Source organism: Pygocentrus nattereri, chromosome 2, assembly GCF_015220715.1.
Source record: "Pygocentrus nattereri isolate fPygNat1 chromosome 2, fPygNat1.pri, whole genome shotgun sequence".
Classification (NCBI taxonomy): domain Eukaryota; kingdom Metazoa; phylum Chordata; class Actinopteri; order Characiformes; family Serrasalmidae; genus Pygocentrus; species Pygocentrus nattereri.
The window spans coordinates 51,609,008-51,618,820 of NC_051212.1; the positions used below are offsets into that span (position 1 = coordinate 51,609,008).

Below are 9,813 nucleotides of genomic sequence, written 5' to 3' on the forward strand. Positions count from 1 at the left end.
ATTAAGGCCATAAATGACTTTATTAAGGCCACAAATTACTACATTGAGGCCACAAGTTACTATACTGAGTCACATGTTACTATATTAAGACCATGTATATATTGAGGCCGTGACTTACTATATTAAGGCCATAAATTACTTTATTAAGACCACAAATTACTACATTGAGGCCATGAGTTACTATTTTAAGGCCAAAGTTACTATATTAAGGCCACAAATTACTATATTGAGGCCACAAGTTACTATACTGAGTCACATGTTACTATATTAAGACCATGTATATATTGAGGCCGTGACTTACTATATTAAGGCCATAAATTACTTTATTAAGACCACAAATTACTACATTGAGGCCATGAGTTACTATTTAAGGCCAAAGTTACTATATTAAGGCCACAAATTACTATATTGAGGCCACAAGTTACTATACTGAGTCACATGTTACTATATTAAGACCATGTATATATTGAGGCCGTGACTTACTATATTAAGGCCATAAATTACTATACAGAGGCCACAAGTTACTATACTGAGCCACAAGTTACTATATTAAGACCATGTATATATTGAGGCCGTGACTTACTATATAAAGGCCATAAATTACTATATTGAGGCCACAAGTTACTATATTAAGGCCACAAATTACTATATCGAGGCCATAAATTACTATATTGAGCCACAAGTTACTATATTAAAACCATGAATTACTATATTGAGGCCATAAGTTACTATATTAAGGCCCTAAATTACTGTATTGAGGCCATGAGTTACTATATTAAAGCCCTAAATTATTATATTAAGGCCACGAGTTAAGGGAAACGTAACTTGTGACCACAATGTATGAATTTGTGTCCACGCCTTTTTAAAAACTAATCACCCGACCACCTCAGAAATCTAGTAGAAATCACCAAACTGTGATGATGAAAGATGAAGATGAAAGAAGACACCCTGCCATGTCCCCGTGGCTCGACTGGGGGGCGCCTGGGCTGGGATTGTGTGCAAACGCTGCCTACGTGATTCGCCCGCCGTTCCACCCGTTCTCCGCTGGGCGGCGCTACCGAGTCCTCGCCGCTCACTGTCGGTGAGAGAGCAGGACAGCGCCGCTCCAATGTGTCACATCGCAGACGAGACTGGACGCAGTGGAGGATGTAAATAAAGGACAGGACGCGAGCTGTGGGCGTCTCACTCGGCCGAGAGGTCTACAATCTTCATCCGCACCGCGCGCCGCCGCCCGGAGGTAAAGCCTAAAGCAGGCGACGCCTGTGTTGCGTTATTAGCTTCGCGGCTAACTGCTAGCTGCTGCTTGTGGCTGTGACAGACCTACTGTGGCTTCGCTTTTTACATTTCTCAAGCCGCGGCTCGCGTTTAATGCTCGGACTCGCACTAGTCGCCCCTTCGCCCAAGCAAACAAACCTTTTATTGGCTTATTTGAGCTCCTTCTGCCTGCCTGCGCTAGCTTGGTTAGCTTCGCCAGCTGTCAAATGCCCTTATGGCCTAACGTTAGTCAGCTTTCACTTCGGCCGAATTCCAAATCGCGCCGTTTCGAGCGCGGAGTGCACTAGTTAGGGCGCGACAGTCGTCATTCCTTGCGCTGTTGAGCTAGTGCACTAACTAGCTAGCCTAACCGCTAGTATATCGTGCACGATTCCGTTTTCTGAGGGCTTTGGTCAGCGTAAGCTTCGCGTAGATGCTGCTTGGACGTGTAGTGGCTTCTCCTTCTCCGTGAGTATTTCCAGTTGTACAAAAATGCGTTTTATTCAGAAGCAGGCGGCTGAAAGCGCTGAGGAGAAACGTCTCTAGGTTAGTTAGCTGAATTTGCTAAGCTTGCGTCTTCAAGTTTTGCTCGGTCGGTGTAGCATCGGCTGTTTTTTTATTATTATATCTATTTTCCCGGGGCAGTAAATATGGAGAATAAACTAAGATATCGCTCACAGTCGCCGTTAACAAGCCGTCACTCGGTTACAGTGGTGTAAACGTTCAAAATGTTGACGGTGGGATGCTAGTTGTTAAGGGATCGAGCAGCTTTTTGAGACCGAGCCTTTCTGCCAAACTTCATTACAAGCTTGCGGTTTGGATTTAAACCGACTTTTTTATTTTAATTAAGTTTTGCTGCGGTAAATTGTTTTTTTTTTTAGCGTTAAAAAATGTGTTTTTAGTGTTTACCGCGGTCAGAAAGCGATGAACTCTGACGTGTGTCTGTAAAAGTGATTTATTTTTTATCCATTTAATTCATCTGTTTATTTCTGAAGGTGTTCAAACGCCCTTGTCTGCATTTTCTTGCCCACCGAGGTTCACTCATAACATTCCTGTAGTTTTATGTACCAAAAACAGCCATAATTATATTTGCATTACTATATCAAGCCTATCTTTTAGGGTTAAACAGACTGCTTTGTTTACTGTGCCTTTAAGACCGATGTATGTAAATGAGCTCTCCTCTGATTGCCTGACTTGTGCCTTGTAAACACTCCTTATAACTTCAGTGTGAAGGGGCGGAGCCAAGCTGCTGTGGAGTAAATATATTGTTTTTTCGTGACATTAAGGCCCAGTCCCGTTTCTTCTTTTTACCCCTACCGAGTGTCACCCCAACCCCTTGAGACTGAGTTACAGGGGGTAGTGGTCGAAATCTTCCTCTACGTAACGGGACCCTCAAATAAAAAGAGCATCGCTTCATTAAGAGGCTCCCAGCGCTGCTCTGTAGGCGCCTCTGCCCGTCTGCAGGGACAGCAGAGGAGGGGAAAGTTCAGCTCCTCACTGCTGGGCTTTAGTTACATTTAGGGATCATACGGCTTCAAAGAGGGGGGCAATTATTTATTATCACCCCCCACTAATTCTTCAGTGGTATGAAGCTGAAGTCAGAGATTCACCAGCTTCTTGTTGGAATTTTCCCGTTCCACCTTAAATGGTGCAGCAGGTACATTCTGGCGCTTCAGGCGTCAGAACTGCGGGACTATTTAAGGTGGAACGGGAAAGTTAGCTAGCTAGCTACAGAGACGTTAGCATGTTATTAGTGATTTTTTTTTAAGCTCGTTGTGAAGAAAACGACCATAATACACTGAAACGACATTAAACTAGGATAATACAGTGATTATGGGATGCAAGAAGCTTCACAGACCGGCTGGAACAAAACAACATTAATACTGATCTGGCAAAAATAAATAAAAACTGAGGCTGAACCTGATATTGGGTCAGTTTTACGGCTCAGTCTGATTTGGTCCGACTCTGAAGATCAGACACGTCTGGCGAATGGTGTTGGGTTCGTTTCTGGCTGATTCCAGGCTGTTCAGCTGTTCTTCTGTCACGGCTGCCGACTGAAAAGCTGCTCAGCGTTGATGACAGTTTGGGAATTTAGTCTAAGGAGCTGGAGAACAAACTGCTGGCTGAGCAGCGAGTGGGCGGAGCTCGTTACTCTGACGTAGCAGCAAGCTGCTGGTGAAGGAGCTGTAATTAGGAGGAAGGAACTGAACATTAAGACATATTAAACGCCGCGTTCACGGCCAGTTTATTCATTTCTTACTGTATTTATTTAACTGCTGTATTAAAGCAGTAGAGCACTCGAGGAGGGAGTTACCACCAGTAACATCACGGCTGTGACGATCTACGGCGACTAAATCACAGCCGGGATGTTATCTTGCTTAAATATGTCGCTGCTCCAGTTTTTGGCACAGTTTGAAAATGCCCGCTGGCCTTTACGTTGGGTGTGAATTTCATGATGAATGGACCAAAAGAAATGGTCCAAAACCACTTGGAAATCCATCTGTACCATCTCCGTAATGCCAATCCAGGTAGGCCAAGTTCCGATTTCCGATTTGTGTTTTAGGAACACTCCTCTAACGAGCTCTAACGACCACTCCTCTAACGAGCTCTAACGACACTCCTATATGTTTTAGGAACACTCCTCTAACGAGCTCTAACGACACTCCTCTAATGACACTCCTCTAACGACACTCCTCTAACGAGCTCTAACGACACTCCTATAACGACCTCTAACGACACTCCTCTAACGAGCTCGAGTTCCGGTCGGATTCCGTGTTTCGCTGATGTGATTGAAAATAAGTGCACACTTCCTCTACAGGGAACGCACGTCTGCACAATTTATTGCACAAGAGCTGTTTATGTGCTAAACTGAACATATTTGGTTAAAAAAAAAAACTCTAAAATGTGACTTGTGCAAAAGTAATGGCACCCCTTATGTGTTGTGGTTCCTTTTTACCCAGTGTGTTAACAAATGAGTGGAAATTCTGCACTAAAATGAGCAGAAAATGCCAAGTGTTCTTAAATCGTAGTAGCGTAGTTTGTGTAACGGCGTTGGCCCATGAGTCCCGTAATCACTGCAGATTAGATGGAGTGGGAGTTGTTGTATTTAACGCCACTGAATTACACAAATTCTTGCCTTAGCTTCACGTGAGCCGTAGGTCAAGGCTTTATTTTATGCCAGGGCCGCACACAGTATATCAGTTATGACTCCTCTAACCAAGCGTCGTGCTTTACTGTGTGCTCTGAGCATCCAGACCAACCACAGTACCAGATAAGTGTTTGTGTTGGTGTAAACGAGCCAAGCTGTTCACGTAATCCAACAAACGTACATTGTTCTGGCCAGAACAATACAGGCTAGTCTTTTACATTGTTGGTTCATCAGTGTGTTGTTAATATATATTGCGAACACGCACCAAAACCTTCTTTACTTTCAATGCAAGTCAATGGAACCGGACGTCTTTCCAAGTCGTTTTGGGCCGTTTGTTTTGGGCCGTTCATCATAAAGTTTACATACCGTGTAAAGGACTGCAGGTTTTTTCAAATGATGTCAGAAACTGAAAATTAAAAAAGAAAAAGAAAAAGTACACGGGGTTGTCTCCCGGCAGCAGCGATGATCGCAAGACTTATGTTTTATTCATATTGTGCAGCCCTAATACAGCCCCACTCTGTTGGTTACAGCTTTTTACCGAGGAAATAACGTCCCAGCCTTTCCACACGCTGTAATTCAAACCTACACATCCATTAGAATTAGCCAAACGTCCAGCGTGTCCGCCCGTGTACTTGCTGGTAATTCAGTAACGCTTTAAAAGAGCGAAGTCCAGGCCAAGCTTTAAAACGTTTTATTCGATCAGCGCGCCGCAGAAGTGGAGAAGTAGATCCTCAGCCCATTATTCAGCCGACAGCAGCACTCTCGCCGGGCGGCGCAGCGGTTTGAGCCCCCCCCCCTGTGGCCGAGCCTTCCGTGATGTTATGCTTTGTTATTGAGTGATAAATGCATGGCCTTATCATCTTTACTGCTTTTAGCAGGTTCTGCGAGTGTTTGTGCGACTGAGCTGATAAAAGCAGTGCGCTAGACGTGCGATCACGATGTGCTGAAGCGGTCGATATCGGTTTCTATCTCTCCCAGGTATTTGATATTATAATATCCCCTTATTTTCTTTTTATTACTTTGATGTGAAATCGTACACTGTAGAGGGACATAATGAGAATTCTTTACAGCGGAGATGATTCATGACTGCCTGCAGTGCAAATACAGCCGTCGTACTGACTGTCTAAAGACGTTCTGACCACCTCCTTGTTTCTACGCTCACTGTCCAGTTTATCAGCTCCACTTACTGTATAGGTGCCCTTTGTAGTTCTACAGTTACAGACTGTAGTCCATCTGTTCCTGTTCTTCAGTGGTCAGGACCCCCATGGACCCTCACAGAGCAGGTGCTGTTTGGGTGGTGGATCATTCTCAGCATTGCAGTGACACTGACGTGGTGGTAGTGTTAGTGTGTGTTGCGCTGGTGCGAGTGGATCAGACACACGCTTTTTAAACACTGTCCACTCACTAGACACTCCTACCTTGACGGTCCACCTTAAATGGTGCAGCAGGAACATTCTCTTGCCTAAACCTTCCAGAGTCGTATAGGGATGCCAGCAGAAGACAAAGTCCAAGACGTTTTTAAACGAGTGTTGACACCAAATTGAAGGCCTTGCTCACAGTTCGCCACTGATGTCTTCTCATAACTTTCTGTGAGGGAGCTTTAAAGGCTTTAAACTCCTCAGACGTCTGGTTCCTATCACCACTGAACAATTCTGACTCAGTAAGTTTCTCTAGAACCCAGTATTTCACATCGATCCACTCCGAATGAGTCTGTTTACATTAGGGGTTTGTTTACACTACCAGTTGGGACGGTTTGGGATGGTTTGGGACAAACTTTCCAGGCGTTGTTTATTGGCTGAGAGACCCACTGGAACTCAATAGTCACCCAAATAGCTTTGGTAAAAATCCATCACAGAAAGTTCTACCAACTGTGGACTATGACGATTAATAAAAATGCCAGCAGCTGCCTCAGACAACAGGGTCTGCACTCACAAGCCACCTCAATGGTGCTGGTCTAGAATCAGTTATCATGACAGTGAGCTTATGAGACAGAGATGTGCTGCGGTGGTCTGAAGTCTCAGATCGTTAGGAAGTTGTCAGTCCTGCTGCAGGTTTATTTTGAATGAACCTTATTTTGAAAGGTAGAAAAAGGTGAGACGAGCTGCTTTTCCACCGTTTACAGGCTTTGACGTCCGTTTGGCGCTGTTGCCATGGTAACGCTGAACGATGGCGCAAGCTCAGTGGGGGGAAAAAAACTCACGAATTCTGCTCTGAGCGTCACATTAAGGTCGCGTGGCCACTAATCAGACACATAGGACCACATATGAAAGTGACTCAAGTCGGATTTGAGAAGATCAGGTTTGTGTCCACACCGCCCTGAAAACATCAGATCTGAGTCACATTAGGGCTTAAAATCGGATTTGTGCCACTTTGACCTGGTAATGTGAACGCAGCCTGAGTGACCGCTGTGCCTGACAGGTGCTATATGAACAAACTTGCCCGGCCTGCAGGTCGTTTTGACTGAAGTCCTAGATGAAAACACGGAGCACTGTGTGTGAAGCTTGTCTAAAGCATGACTTTATAAAGACGTGCTGGGGCGCAGAGAAAGACGGCTGCGCTCTCTGTTTCTTATGCAGGCCTTTAATCTGTCTTTATTGATTAGACGTGTCCAGACGCTCAGAAGTGCCTGTGGCCAGTGATGTCTGGAGTAGCCTTTGCCTGATTAATCAACAGGCAGACAATGAGGGGAAAAAACAGCAGAAATGAGTTCAGAGTATCAGCGCAGAGCAACGTCTTGGGCGAGGTGGCGCCGCCGTCTTGGCTTTTAAGTGGCGCCCTTTGGCCCTGGAAGGTGGCTCAGTTGTTGTGAAGTTCAGGTCGTGTCCAATGGGAAATGCACAGGTTTATTACTGAGGATAAATAATAAGGGTGCAACTGTGTTCTAGAAAAACAAGTTCTAGCCCGGACGGAGCCGCACTTGGTTTACAAACTTTTTATTCCAACTGGATAAAACTATTATTCTTCTTTTTCATGTGAAAACGTGTTTTTTTTTTGCTTTTAATCAGGGAAAGTCAGTTAACATTCAGAAGTTCTCTGGCCTTTTAGAGGAGCAGGACTCGGATACACGAAGGGTTACTCAAGAAGAACTTGTGAAGGTTCTTGAGATGAGCACTAAGACGTTCGTAAGTATGCAGCGCTCAGAAAAGATCGCAGATATTCTCTTAAAGTCATTTTAACTGGTTTCCTTAAGATATTCTTAAGACAATCTTTTTCTTATGCAGCCAATTTTGCATTTGACAGCTTTACCATAAACAACAGATACAGTTTGTATTAACAGTTTTTAGTTTAATCCACTCAGAGCAGCAAAATGGAAGAAAAACTTCTAACCAGTTGGCTAAAAACTGGTGTTTAAACCAGTTGTCTAAACCAGAAACCAGTTGTCTAAACCAGTTGTCTAAACCAGAAACCAGTTGTCTAAACCAGTTGTCTAAACCAGAAACCAGTTGTCTAAACCAGTTGTCTAAACCAGAAACCAGTTGTCTAAACCAGTTGTCTAAACCAGAAACCAGTTGTCTAAACCAGTTGTCTAAACCAGAAACCAGTTGTCTAAACCAGTTGTCTAAACCAGAAACCAGTTGTCTAAACCAGTTGTCTAAACCAGTTGTCTAAACCAGTTGTCTAAACCAGTTGTCTAAACCAGAAACCAGTTGTCTAAACCAGTTGTCTAAACCAGAAACCAGTTGTCTAAACCAGTTGTATAAACCAGTTGTCTAAACCAGTTGTCTAAACCAGAAACCAGTTGTCTAAACCAGTTGTCTAAACCAGTTGTCTAAACCAGAAACCAGTTGTCTAAACCAGTTGTCTAAACCAGAAACCAGTTGTCTAAACCAGTTGTATAAACCAGTTGTCTAAACCAGAAACCAGTTGTCTAAACCAGTTGTCTAAACCAGTTGTCTAAACCAGAAACCAGTTGTCTAAACCAGTTGTCTAAACCAGAAACCAGTTGTCTAAACCAGTTGTCTAAACCAGTTGTCTAAACCAGTTGTCTAAACCAGAAACCAGTTGTCTAAACCAGTTGTCTAAACCAGAAACCAGTTGTCTAAACCAGAAACCAGTTGTCTAAACCAGTTGTATAAACCAGTTGTCTAAACCAGAAACCAGTTGTCTAAACCAGAAACCAGTTGTCTAAACCAGTTGTCTAAACCAGTTGTCTAACGGTGGAAGGAAAAAGCCAACAGGAAAAAAATGCTCTTTCTTAAGCTCTTATTCTCCAGGGAATATTTGGGTTTTTCCTTCTGAATTTTCGTGACCAAATCATAAGGCAAATTATGCAGTCACTGCATGAAATTAAATAATTTTATTTATTTATTTATTATTTTTGTCGAAGTTCCTTTCAAATTAACAGAAAAATGTGTTTTATGATCACTCATGTTGCTGTATGCTCACAATTTACTGCTGAAAACCAAAAATCTCCGTCGCTCTTTGTGTTATTTTCTAAAAGTGATGTTTCCAGAGCAGATCACTGAAGAGACGCCGTCTGTTTATAGTTTAGAGCCCAGATTTGGGGGAAAAACGGGTCGACTTTCAGTAGAAAAACAAAGTTCAGCTTCTTTTATTATAAGGGTTTAAAATGACATCACCGTCTATTAGACTGGAGAGAAGAGCTACAGCCTCACACGACGCCCAGCTTCTGAATGGAGCTTATGGAACATGAACGTTGTGAAGAACACGACCAAGTGCGTTATGGAACCACCGGTGGTCTCAGGGGGTTTAAGGTGCTACTACACTTTCATGAATGCTAAATTAAACAAAGCTCAGTATTGGTGACTTCGTTGCCGCTGCTAAAAAGAGTTTTTACGTGATGGATGCCGCAAACTTCACGAAGGGGATAAAAACCCTAAAAGGACTTAAATGCTCCAAAAGCTGTTTATAATCAGAAATCTAAATGAAACCTGTCCTGGATCAGGTGAGGTGTGCGACGTAAGTTGCTACTGTATGTAATCGTAAAAAAAAAACGCGATCAGCCGTCATGAGACGAAAAAAATCCAGAGTTGGAGCAAACTAAGCTTAAAGTTAGCTGGCTAAGTAAGTTGGCTAAGCAAGGCTCCTCATCCGCCTTCTGAATGCAACCTCGTCCCAGTGTGAAGTCTTTGTGTTTTAATATTGAAAGAAATTTTTTAAAAAGGTAAAAACATAACTGGAGAAAATGTCAGTGTTGTGTCTCTGAAGTCCACAAGGGGGCGCTTAAACTAAATAAGTGTCCAACATCATCAGTGCATCTTACATTCACATTTATGGCATTTTGGCTGGCGCTCTCATCCAGAGCGACTTACAATTGAATTATTTTACACAGGAAGGCCAAGGCGGTGTTAGGAGTCTTGCCCAAGGACCCTTATTGGTACAGTGTGGGGTGTTTGCCCAGGTGGGGATTGAACCCCAGTCTACAGTGTAGAGGGCAGAGGTGTTACCCA

General features: G+C 43.4%; 1 protein-coding gene across 1 annotated transcript in view; it reads left to right on the forward strand.

The window, feature by feature from the left end:
• The first annotated feature begins 1,056 nt into the window (after nt 1-1,056).
• usp33 (ubiquitin specific peptidase 33) overlaps nt 1,057-9,813 on the forward strand; it is a 54,374-nt gene continuing 45,617 nt past the window's right edge. Inside the window, exon 1 of the mRNA XM_017714679.2 lies at nt 1,057-1,237. The gene's annotated coding sequence lies outside the window, so the exon portion shown is untranslated. The remainder of the gene's footprint in view (nt 1,238-9,813) is intronic.